The sequence below is a fragment of the Nuphar pumila genome, unplaced genomic scaffold (genome assembly GCF_984573655.1).
Source record: "Nuphar pumila unplaced genomic scaffold, dmNupPumi1.hap1.1 HAP1_SCAFFOLD_1448, whole genome shotgun sequence".
Classification (NCBI taxonomy): domain Eukaryota; kingdom Viridiplantae; phylum Streptophyta; class Magnoliopsida; order Nymphaeales; family Nymphaeaceae; genus Nuphar; species Nuphar pumila.
The window spans coordinates 20,970-34,331 of NW_028323679.1; the positions used below are offsets into that span (position 1 = coordinate 20,970).

The 13,362-nt window shown below is 53.3% G+C and overlaps 1 pseudogene; it reads right to left on the reverse strand.

The window, feature by feature from the left end:
• Nucleotides 1-6,173: 6,173 nt before the first annotated feature.
• On the reverse strand, nucleotides 6,174-7,893 carry LOC149809289 (nifU-like protein 4, mitochondrial pseudogene; annotated as a pseudogene).
• Between the last annotated feature and the right edge of the window lie 5,469 nt (nucleotides 7,894-13,362).

Sequence of the window (13,362 nt, forward strand, 5' to 3'; positions counted from 1 at the left end):
CCTCTGGCTGTAAGTCCTCCTCCCCGCACCGTCAGAGGACGTTATTCCTGATGTCCCGATACTTCTGCATGTACTCGGCCACTTCTGCGCCGTGGACAGGGTGTCCGTTGAGCGGGCAGGATTTGTACATATGGTCTCCCTGACAGACCACGCACTTCCCCTGACTTACTAACTGATAGCATTGCTGCGTGGTGAGGGGAGGCAGCCCCGCCTTTAATCGGAATAGGGGGGTGCATATTGGTTGAGGGCCTGTACTGTGCGCTCGATTGTGGACTGAAAGGACGCGCCTAAGGACGCGGGGGTCTGCGGGGGTTGGCGACCACCCGTACTGTGTCGACTTCCCCGTCGACCTCCGCCGCGACCGTTTCCACGGCCGCGGACCACGCGTGCCTCCTCACGGGGTGGCATACTGTTTGCGCGGGGGCGTCGCGTACCGCGCGGCGACTCACTGTTGTGACTGTGGCGACCTGCACCTCGACCGCGCGTCATGGACATGACGGAGCCACCATGTGAACTTCTACTGCGGTTCGGGGTGCTACTACTAGTGGTCGGATGCAACTGTGTGTAAATGTCGTGGGCTGCGACCATTTGCGCACAAATTACACGGATGAACTCGTTCGACAGAGCGACTGTGGCTTGTGCCGTGTGCAAGCGTTGGTTTACGAACTGTAGAAACAACGCTGTAGACTGGAAATCTGTGAAATTTCTCCACGCTTTGGAGACTGAAGAGGTTATTTTACTCTGACATGGATGTTACTTACTATCTCATGCACTTTCCTGATACACTGCAGGCAAGAAACTGGCTCGATTTCCAAAGAGCTACTGTCGAACACTTGCTGATATAACTTGTGGATCTTCGTGCTCAGCGCTACACAGTCCGTCAATTCCACATACGTGGTCTCCAGATTTTGGAGCTCCACCCAGGCGGCTTGCTTGGTGGTTACTGTACTTAAAACTTGACCCTTGACATGTCCGAGGAACTCGGACACACCCCACTGAACTCCCTGTATTGTTAACTGTTCACTTTCCCCTCCATCCATAGATTCGTTGGTCATCGTTGCTAATGCCCGATGTTAAACTCTCGATTACGATACTGTGAGGGATGGGGAACTGTTGTACTAGTCGTTCGATGGTGGTGAACCAATCTACCCAGACTTGTTGCGTGCTCTTGGTGCTGGGCATGCGATAATTACTATACTTATTACGCATTTGAGACTCCAGAAATCGCATGCCGTCAGAGGCAGAGACTTTATGCGCAACAGGAGTAAGTGCGACAGCACCTGGCAGATCGTATGTAGTACCGTAGGTGAAGTCTGGGTGCAGCTGTTTTAGCTGCTCCGTCTGCTCCTGAGCATAAGGCACTATTAGCCCTGGGTTGATTTCGTACTGTGGTCCTCCCATGACGTTGAAATTAGGGAAGGTGAGGAAGAGGTCCGCTGTTCGTGACAAGGCTTCCATAACCGCGATCTCCAACGACAACAATGTCACCAGCCTCATAAGAATCCTGCACCAATCTCTTCCACGCGGGGATTCCGCGCCCGCGAACTGTCTAACTTGTAAACTGGAGAGCTTACTGTCTTTGTGAAGCTCGAGAAGGGCCATTTCGATGGCGACTGTTGTTGCCTCGGTGTTCGTCAGGAGCAGTGTTGACGACGTATACAAGGCACGCCCGACTGGAGGTAGCAGACTGAACATGGTTCCCACTGTAGCGCTGCTGAGAAGCGCGGGAATCATTGGAATGCCCATCGGTGACTTTACTAGAAACCCCAGTGATGGATCCGCTTCGTCCATTAGTTCATCTGGGAAAACATCGATGGCTGCAAGGAATTTACTTGCTACTGTACTGTTGCCTGGCACTTCTGTGGCCAGGTCCGCAATCCCTTGTAAATTGCAAGCCTTCCAAAACTGCTGACTGTAGAGGTCTCCTACTCGGGAGCTAAGAGCCTCTTGGTCGGCTGGGTCCTGATATGCAGGAGTACTGATCATGGCCTTAAGGCCGACTGAATACTGTTTTGCATATCGTGCGACTTCTAATACCGCACATACGTGCGCAGCTAAAACTTTACTTATTGCTGCGTCAACCAATGCAAAATTGTGGTCCGACTGGACGGATAACACCTTATCCGTCAGGTAGGGCGCATCCTCACTGAAAAACTCGGACTGCTCGAGAACATCCCTAACACTATTATCAGTCGGACCAAACATACTTTCAAGGCGGCTACGTAGAGCACTCACCTATATTCATGTCGCTGCCGGAAAATGCACGCCGCATAGCGGCCTCGGTCTGAGCGTCCGTCGACATAATTCTACTGAACAACGGAAATTGGCAAATTGGCCAGATCCCTGCAGAAGAGCCAAAATGTAATGGCAGCACAATACTAGATACAACTTAATGGTTCGGTTTATGCCGATTACACAGACTGAAGATAACCTCGAAAGAGGTAGCAGATTCGCAAGCCAAACGATCGCAATTAAAGACCTTCGAGTTACCTCTCAAGCCCCAGATCCGGAAGAAGTCCCGAAAACTGTACTGTACTTTTCTTATATGCGAATCGTCTCTGAGCATCCCCTCTGGAGACCGCACATCCGACCTCAGACCCCGGCGAATCTACTGCACTGATTATCCCTCGAGTGACGTCACTGGTTACTAACTGGTCACTATCGTCAGCTCTCGGGTACTCTTTCGAGAGGGGACTTTACTGCACTGAACTATACTGTGCCCCTCCTGAATATTATCAGGATACGTTACTTAACTGTAGTTATTTATCAGGACTAAACTCATCCTGTCATAACATCATCGCGGCCCTGCGCGAGAAACATCCATTCGCTGAGCCCCCGGCCCCGCTGGAGGACAACACTCCGCCGCTTCGCGTTGACGAGGACACTTTCAAGCGCGCTCTGGAGCGACTCGAGGCCAAACGCGGCTCGGCAGGTGGGCCCACCGGCATGACGTTCGAGCACGTGCTAGCTGCGGTGAAAGGCTCATCCGAGGCCTTCAATGCCACCCTTAAATTCATCAACCACATGCTTGCGGGCAAACTCCCGCGCCATCCGTCGCTGCTAGACTCGTCCCTCGTGGGCTTGCAAAAGCCCGACGGTGGGGCAAGGCCCATTGCGATAGGAGAAGTGCTATACCGCCTCGCAGGCTTATGCGCAATGACCACGTGCGAGAAACGTGGTCGTTCACTTGCGCCTCTCCAGCTCGCGGTGGGCGTATCTGGAGGAGTAGAGGCCCTTGCACACGCCGTCCGCTCAGCGCTGGCGTCCGACTCCGAGGCGGCATTACTGACCGTTGACATGGCAAACGCCTTCAATACAGTGGACCGGTCGGCGCTCTTCAAGGCGGTACAGAAACACGTGCCCTCGTTGTTGGCGTACGTTCAGTGGTCGTACGGCGCCCCTACAAACCTGCATGTTATTGGAGCGCAGGCGGACACTCCTCCGATTCAGTCATGCATGGGGGTGCGCCAAGGCGACACATTGGCCATGCTGCTCTTTGCTCTTGTGTTGCAACCGATCCTGGAGCGCACCTCAGCAGCGGCGCCCACCGTCGCCACAATGGCGATCACCGACGACATCAGCCTGGTTGGCAAAGTGGACGCGCTGCGTGCCGCGTTTCTCGCGCTCACAGGGGCGCAAGGGGTTGCGAGCGTTGGCTTGCGCGTGCAGCCGCTCAAGTGTGCGCTCACCGCGGGCCCCTTGCCGGCAATTGCGGCGCTGGCGGCAGACCTGGGCATCATGCATTGCCCGGAGGGAATCACGGTATGCGGCACGCCGATCGGCACGGACAGGTACGAGGCAGCGACCCTGGACGCCCGCGCGGACTCCGTTATCGCACAGATTCACAAACTCAGGGCCTTGCCGGTCAGTCTTCAGGCACACTTTGCCTTGCTTCGATCCTCCCTGTCCCTTCGCATGGCGCACCTCATGCGCACGGTGCCGTGGGGCTCCCTGCAACACAGCGTTGCGCGAGTGGAGGAAGCCATTACAGCGGCCGCTGTTGCGCTTTTTCAGGTGCCTGTAACTGGAGCGCGGTCAGTGAGTGCGATTCAACAGCTCAAACTCCCCTTGCGGCACGGCTGATTTGGGCTGCGCGACGCAACGTCGCTTGTCGCAGACGCGGCGCTGGTGGCGGGGGCCTCCAAAGCGCAAGCGGTTATGAAGGAAGGCCCGGATGCATGCAAGCCTTTCTCGAGTGTGACAAGGCCGGGGTTGTTGGCCGCTTGGCAACGTGTCTTTGATGATGCATCCGAGGCATGCAAATGGGACCAGAGCGCGCGTGACCTGCCAACCGAGTTTGTTGAAGCGGAGCTGCCTGGGGTTCAGAAGTCCGTGTCACGCCTCGTTGGCGATCGCTTGGGCGCGGCCTTCCTCGAAGCTTGCGACACTACCACCGTAGACGGTCGGCGTGCGGCGGCGTGTATCCGCAGGGCGTCCTGTGGACCTGCATCTGCGTGGCTAACTGCGCTGCCCACCGCGCCCACTTTGCGCCTTAGCAATGGAGAATTCTTTGCAGCGGGGCGTCACCTGCTCGGTCTAGGGGTGACAACGGCGGTGGATGTTCCGCCTTGCCACTGCACCGCCGGCGACTCCACGACGCCGGACTACGCTCTCTCGTGCAACCGCAATGCAGGTGAGGCATCGATGCGCCATAACTACTGGGTTTCGGCTGGCGCCATGCCATCCACCGTGCGGGCTGCGCGTCTAGCGTGGAGCCGCAATACAGCAGCCTTGCAGCTGCGGGGGCGCAGGGGGCTGCTGGTCTTCGTCGCGGGGATATTTTGACTGTCTGGCCGGACGGCCGCGTCCGCGTCATGGACTGCGTTGTTACGCACCCGGTGGCCGCATCGTTTGTTCGCGATGCCGCAGAGGTTGCCGGATCCGCGGCAGCGAAGGCGGATCTGCGGAAGCAACGAGCCTTCGAGGAGTTTGGGGAGGGCTCCGCTTACGACTTCATCCCACTCGCCGTGGAGTCGTTTGGCCGCATGGGCTCCGCCGCCTCGCGTTTCCTTTCGGAGCTTGGCGACTTGGCGGCAGGGGGGGGGAACCGGGTGTCCAAGGCTGCCTTCGTACGTGGCGTCCGTCGGGAGCTCAGCTGTGCTTTGTGCAAGGGCAACGCGCGCATGTACTACAAGTCCCTCTCTCGTATCGCCGTGAACGTCGGCTCGGACTTCCATGCCGGGTGTGATGCACCGCAGGAGGATCCCGGCGTAGCTTAGGTTGCTGGTTTTCTTGTGAGTTTTGTCTTAGTTTGTGACGTTGTTTTCAGTGTTAGTTTCTGTGCTTTTTTTTTCCTGTTTTGCCAGCCCTGTCGCTTGTAACACTTACGTCATTATTTAAGTCGGGAGCTCAGCTGTGTTTTTTGCAAGGGCAACGCGCGCATGTCCTTCAGGTCCCTCTCTCGTATCGCCGTGAACGTCGGCTCGGACTTCCATGCAGGGTGTGATGCACCGCAGGAAGATCCCGGCGTGGCTTAGGTTGCTGGTTTTCTTGTGTGTTTTGTCTTAGTTTGTGACGTTGTTTTCAGTGCTAGTTTCTGTGTTTTTTCCTGTTTTGCCAGCCCTGTCGCTTGTAACACATGACTTACGTCATTGTGCTGTGAATGTACGATACCTATACCGGTACATGTGCACCTTCCAGCTGGATGGCAACAACTTTCTGCAACATATATCCGTTCAAGATACCGAATGAGCCTGCAACAGTTGGCACATCAAAAGCACAAGCACGGCACCCAGTTTTTGTGACACTCATGTGTTGAAGATTTTGGGAATCTAATACTATTTGACTAAGTGTGCATATGATCAGTCAGCATGAATCAAGGGTTTATCTCATGATGTATCTCCTAAATGAGATTACATACTGTACTGCGAAAATAAGGCTTGCTTTAAGCACGTGCCTAGAGCTTTGTTTCTTGTCAGGTACAAGTTGTCATCTCTTATGCTATATAAACATCACGTTTGCGGCATACGAAGATTGGTTCTGTTGCATGCGAAACATTCCACAGTAGAAATGCACCCCACCGTTCGGTGCGTCGATGAAAATGAAGCGAACAACGTAAGCAATCCCCATATTTTGATAAGCTCATCGCGATATCCATACACTTCGTGCTCCATTCAAATACAGCCTATTGCTTATAATTGCGAACAAAAATATCGCTCGAGATAGCACAGCATCTAGTTTGACAAATGCTTCTCTAGGTTGTTGAATGCCTGAACGCCAGCTTCCTCAGACTCATCCGGCGCCGACTGTACCACTTCCTTTACCTCAGGAATGTAGTGCATGAGCATGTTTTCAATGCCGCTCTTGAGTGTGACAGCAGATGACGGGCAACCGCTGCAAGCCCCTTGCATTTTTAGAGTGACCACGCCAGTCACCTCGTCAAAGCCGACAAAGAGAATGTCGCCCCCGTCTTCCATCACGGCAGGCTTTATTCGCGTCTCCAACAACTCCTTGATCATGGCAACCACCTCTGAGTCATCCTCTGATATAGCAGTGTCTGACGGGGATGTGTGGCCATCAACAAAGAGCGGCTCGTTACTTGTAAAGTGATCCATGATGGCCGCAAAGGCCTGAGGCTTCACCACTGACCAGCTGACATCTTCTTGCTTCTACACATCACACATCTTGCTCAAACCCATTCTTAATTCCCTCTGTGCTCATGCGCATCACCTTGACAAGGCCAATTTGCCTCACCATCCTTGAGTAGTATTGCCATGTAGGAAGCTGGGGAACGTACTACCAGGCCAGAAAGTTTGCTGCAGTTTCACGATGCAATGCAGGCAGTGGTGTGTATCTTTTTTACACACGGCAGGGCTGTTGGCGCTCCGGATCAACGAGAAATTGCTGACGGATAGTCTCGACTGTGCGAGAAACGTCCATGTTGGCGACCAAGCTTGGACGACACGGATGGATCGGCATGCGCATAGGGTAGTCAATCAGGCATGCTGGGCACGGCAGGCTAAGCAAGGGGTATCGTGGCAGGCGCAGCGAGACCACAGTCCTCAACAAGCCCTGACAAGCACGCTTCTTGTGGCCCATCAGCCTGCCATATGCACGGCCATACGTACACCTGCTTGACCATACAGCATCTGGATGGTACGCACCTTGATCGTAATGAAATCAGAGCCGTAAAATACACCCTGTACTCCGTCCACTTGGAACAACTTGACAGCAAGAGGGGACGCCATTGCTTCTCTAGCGCTAGTAAAATCAGCGCTGCCTGTCTCCATGACCTTTTTACCTGGAAGGAACATGAGGCTGCTGGGATTTGGCGTCGGTTGCGTTTGGATGAACATGCTTCGCCTTTGGAGTTGTGCTCCTGGCCCAGCCTCCGTGAGATGTGCAGACGTTCGCCACGGCGAACGCGTTTGAAAAAAAGCATCTGGGACATGCCAGACTGTGCGTAACGCTGCACATCGATGAAGCTGGCAATTCTGATGTCGTACAGCTGCACACAACAATCGTGAGAGTTCCTGAGCCGTTCGCCTGTTCATGCCGCCACGACTAATGTTGAAGCAAAGAACGCTGCGATACTCAAACGTATATCGTCAATCGGTTCCAACAGACACTATGTCGCTGCGTAGTGAATGTGCCTGGATAACGAGACTGGGCGACTTCATCCAACAAATATCCTCATAAAGGAAGGAAACATGTCATAAAGATATCCATATCGCACTTCACAGCAAAATGGTCGCTCAGCCTGAGCCTCAGGGTGCCAGAGCGCGCTATGCGAGCGAACTCATTCCCTGAATAGGATGGGCCCGTCACGTACCGGCGAGTGCCACCGTCGGTGGCACCTGTGGCGTCGTGGCCCACGACGAGGGTGGGATCGGACGCATGTACGCACCCTTTCCACATATGTTGCCTTTCCATGTATGTCCACCACGAGGCCATTGTTGACAATAAGCAACAGCGTGTCAACTTTCTGATCAGATTGGCTATCACCAGTACACTGCCATGTGCAAGCGATGGTTCATGTAGCACACATCAGAGCCAGTATCCTATTCATTTGGGCAACCCGCGCACCGTTGGTTGGCCCTGCAGCTTCCATTATTGATTGGGCAGGGCGGATGAAACCCCAGCCATCCATCTGAGTGGCATGCTGGGTTCACATGCGTCCTCGAGCTCCTCATTCAAATGTGCATACGTACTGCCCTGATGTGGCGTTTGCATGAGTTCAGCTTACACAAACATCATCATCATCATGTTATGTGGCTAGCATCTCTTGTGGTTAACACCTCTTTATCAGGAAGGCATGAAAATATTAGAACTTGGCTTCATCCCCTTAAGATGTGTGGTGACAGAGCTCGCAAGGTCCATCACCGCTCATATGGAGCTGCCTTCTGAAATAAAATGAAAAGAGCCTGACTCTGGTGCTGAAGCTTGATAAAACTTCGACAGCCAGCTCATGCCTGGATATGCCCTAGCACGATATATCTCGCAAATTGCAGTCTGCTATCGATGGCAGAGCCTAGGTCAGCACATTGTGACGTAAATCTTTGGGATTTACGAGATGCCAACCTGGCACCTTGCGTTGCCAGTACGATTCATACAGGCGCCTCAAAACTCGTCGTTGCCTTTCATGAAAAAGTCGAAAAGGTGCTCTGGGATTTTCCCTGCGAAAGCCCCTCCGCTCGATTCCACATGTCGTCTGATTTTGTCTCTGAACTCGTAATACTCTTGCTGATGACCATTCTTGTCAAGTGTGCTGTAGGCAGCACGTCTGTGATCCATGTTACGATCGATGTCTGGGTGCGCTCGCGGGATGTCTTTGCTTGCTGCGCCGGCACCACTGACCCCTTGGAACAACAGCCACATGGCTAACGCCCAGACGAGTGCACGACGTAGGCATGCCATGGTTTGCTTGCAAGGCACCTGCAGGTCGTGTAACCCAAAGTCCTCAGAATTCAGAAAGCTTTTATAGGACTCGATTGGGCTCTGACCTTAGCATGCCCTTCCTCTACGAATCACGTGTGGTGGAATCCGAATCCAACCTGCAGGGTTCCGGGACAATAGCTGGGTGCAAAAGATTCATGTCACAGCAACCGGCAGTCACAAATATACGTGTTGTCTTAGACATCACAGGTTCCGCGATGTTTGTACAAACGGCCGCAGGTGATATATCACCTAGGTGATATATCACGTAAGGTGCAACTTTCCCCTGTAAATCCAATCATCGTTTCTATGTGCAGTTTTGCTCGCTGAAACTGTGAACGCAAAGAAATGTCATTGATCCGCAGTGATATCACCAGATCATATGTAGGCTGCTTGAGTGATTGCGCGTATTGCGTGTGTTTTTTCTGGCGTGGCGTGTCATCCCATGGACATCATCAACGATTCACGCACTCGCAGCATCGTGGCTCGTGCAAATACGCCACACTAGTTGGCACATATGAAAAAAAAATCACATTTCAAAATTCCATACCTGACCTAAGAACTCAGACATTGGCGGATTGGAGGCTGAACGGTGATACTTGAAATGGCCCTGAAGACCGAGGAGCACCATTGGGGTAAAGTCAGCAACTTGATTGGAGCAGTTGCTACATTGAATAAGAGTCCACAAATTTCTCAGAGGGCAAATGTGGTTGGCCGGCGCCCAATCGGCATAGCTGCTGCTGCTGGAAGGTTACTGGAGGTACGTCTCATTAACGCGTTGCCTACATCGTGTGTGTCAGTTATGTCTGTCTACAGCAATGCAATTTTGGGTGAGTCGTTGAGTTCATGTCCTTCATTTTGTGTCTAGATCGTCGAATCTAAGGCTGGCCACAGATGTACGTGTGTTGTGTTGCTTTTGCAGGGTTATGCCCTTGTTCAGGTCCCACTTCCTGGCATCATGCACCGCCTGGAACCTTGATATTTCATGTAGGGATGAACATCAGCACACAAACGTTAGTTTCCATTCACTATGGAAAATTAGAAGCTAAACTAAAAATGTCTCTGAGCCGGCTGCACAACCAATTCTACCATAAACCGCCGCCTTCATGATTTCCATGCATGCACGCCCCATTAATATTTTGCTGTGTCAAAGTCGGCCAATACATCGTAAATCTGCAAGATCTCATGGTTTCAAGGTGACATTTTGGACTGCAAGAGCTGGGAGTACGCCTGATGTCGCACTTCTTGCTGCGCATGGCTTTCTCTGCCGCCTAACCTCACATGGAAGTGGTGCTCGGCCACGCCCTGCAGCTTACTTTGTCTACCACAGACCGCTGGCAATGAGCTTCCATGATAGGCATCGTAGCTAGAAAATCATGCAAACCATGCTTCGAGCACCGGCACTGATTGTGGAGGAGCTCGATGCGGCGGCAACATACCAACCATATCAACTGGGGTTATGGGAGCAGTGATGGAAACACTAGGCCAAAGAAACGCCCACTTTCCGCTTCTCGTGGCGCAGCTTCCCCGTCAGAAGGGAGTTCCGCTCCTGTTGCAGGGGCTCAAGCGTGTTGTGTGTTTCTTTCCATCAAAAGAACAATGCAAATAGCATGCAGGTTGAGCAGCTCTTGGAAAGCGGCATAGACGTCAATGAGCAGGATGCGTATGGGGAGACCGCCCTGCACTTGGCATGTATGGAAGGGCAGCAGGTTGTGGCGGAGATGCTAGTGGTTGAGCAGATGGCCCGGCTGGACATTCGGAACTGGGAAGGATGGACTCCCATGATATGGGCGACTGTGCGTGGCCACACTGACATAGTCAAGTTCCTGGCGGAAAGGGTGCGCAGCTGATTCATGCTGGAACCATTTCTCTTCAGCTCAGGCAAACAACGCTCAACATGTGCCTCGTGATCAGACAGACCACCCCTGTGAGAGTCCTGGAATCACGAATCGCTTGCATGCAACACCCCCGCCCATTCTACATGGAGTGAACGTGACGTTGCCGGTATGAGCTCATGGGGGGGTGGTTGTTGATACATCTTCTCACAGTGCCGCTGCAGCCACATCGAAGCGTAACCTTGACTGTTGTAACTGGGTATTTCTTTCCCCATACCATCACCAAGCATTACCAAGTCTTCCCGGCCCAACCTGACCTGCCATAACCTGACGTCTTCAGATTGGTCTTCTACCCTGCATGAAAGAGGACTGACCAGAAACGCCTCGTCATGTCCTTTGGCAGATCATTGTAAATCAGACTTGCAATCTGTCGGCAGCTCATAGCTATGCATGGTAGCCAGGTGTCCGTTGCAATTGTTACAGACATGGCTTTCGGCCAAGCAATGCCTCGAGGCTGCAGGGATCCAGCTTGCAGTGGCAGTCAGCCCTCGGATGGACCCCGCTCCATTTTGCAGCAATGATGAGCAATCTGCCGCTGGTTGAATGGATGCTCGACGAAGGAGCAAGCTCATTGGCAACTGGAGAAGATGGATGCATGCCAGGCGACTGTGCAACACATGCTGAGGTGAGAAAGCGCCTTTTCAAGACAGGTGAGGCGCCCTTCGGCCATCTTACTCTAAAATGCACTCTGTCACACATGGCAGCTCTTTGCGAGAACTGCTTATTTGAGGAGCAATTGCAAGCGCTTATGCCTCCCCATGCCACTGTACAGTACGATTCATATGTCCTGCAGGCCACCTGCTTTGTGTTAGCTGACCGCAGGTGATTGTGTGATGACCAGCTTATGGGACACAGGAGCCTCATGGAAGAGGGGCACTTTCTCACCTATTCATACCTACTCACAGACTCGGTGAAGCGTGTGCTGTGTTCTCGTCTATTCATGGACTCAATGAAGCGAGTGTTATGCAGTGACTCACATCAAACTAGCGTCGGGTGAAGACAAGCAAGCGATAGAAGCGTTCTTGGAGACCAGGAGAATGAGCCACGTGCTGGAGGACGCAGAGGTGCAAGAATCAATCCACAGCCGGATGGAGCAGTCCGTGAAAAACGCCAAGCAGATGTCGGTGCAGCGCAAATCGCTCTCCCGAGCAAGTCGCTCCTCCAATGGGTCGAAGCGATCGATTGCGAATCGGCCAAAGCACACGTCAACGAAGAATCTGGAATCTGCATTCCTTCATGGCCCTTCGGACAGTCATGCACACCTGAGTGCCACGTCGGACCTCCCAGACAACATGAACGACGCCCTATTGGGATTGCGCAAATGCCAATCCTCATCGTCCACCCTATGGCCTGAGCCCGTCAACGCATCATCGCGTACGGAAGGGGACCTCATGTCCTTGGACGACTCAGATGACAGTGACGAGACGCGAGGCGAGGGTACCAAAGTGAGGACGAATGTCCGTCAGTCTGAAAGCCTTCGGCGCTCTCCAAGTGCCGGAATGGCAGGGCAATCAACGCATGAGAACGTCGCTGCGCATCTTGCTCGGCGCTCAGAGCACTGTGCAGGTCAACCGCCTGCTCGGGCGACAAAGACGCTTCAATGGCAAGCCTGGGACTCACACGACGTGGAGCAAGCGACGTCGCACAAATCAGCCATGATGCATGCTGGTTTTTCGCAATCGGCAGGTCTGGGAGACAAGTCTGCCGCACACACGGTGAGCCGAGACACTGCTGACTCGAGGCTTCGTGGTCGCTCAGCGCCAGGAGTTTGCAAACTATCATTCCAGCAGCACCCAAGCAAGCATGATGCGCGGTCAGAAAGGACCAGCCGGAATGTCGCTGAAGGTATGAGGGGTGGAGCTAGCTTCAATGCTGCGGGGGGAGAACTTGTGCATTCAGACACAAGGCGAATTACGTTTTCGGACGGGGTTCACGACTTGGACACAGCTGGTGCTGACCACCACGCAGGACATATGCCGCACGACCGCAGAAAATCATTAAAAATGCACGCAAGTTCGTCAGCGGGGTCTCCAGACAAAGATTTCCTACACCATGCAACATCCACCGCTGAGGAAGAGCCCCACACAGATTTGGACCCCTTTCAAGGTTACTTGTGTGGACCAAGCATGGATTGTTCTGTGGCCCCCCCTGACGCGTATCTCAGTGCTGAGCAGCACGCACTGGCTCAGGATCTTTTCTCCCCAAACTGTGGACGTCAAACGCCAGATGGCGATGTTACGGATTTGCCAATCATCAGTCCCACTCACGACGAGGGTTACGACGTGCCTTGTGACGGGGAAGATGAGCAAGGCGTAACCAAGAAATCTCCTGTGCACCAAAGACGATCAAAAGGAAATGTGATGGGAAGCCCGTGCCCATGTTGCCCAATTGATAACTGGAATGGTGCGCACGAGAGTGATGTCGAAGGTGACCAGGCCTTGGATCCTGGAGATAGAGCCGTCATAGACGAGTTTCTGGACCAGGTCAGGCTGACCACACAGTCTGGCTGCATGCCTGGGTTGTTTTGAGAACTTGTGGTAACTCGAGCGTTTGGCTTATCATGTATGAAGTGCTCAGCACAAAGACTTAGCAA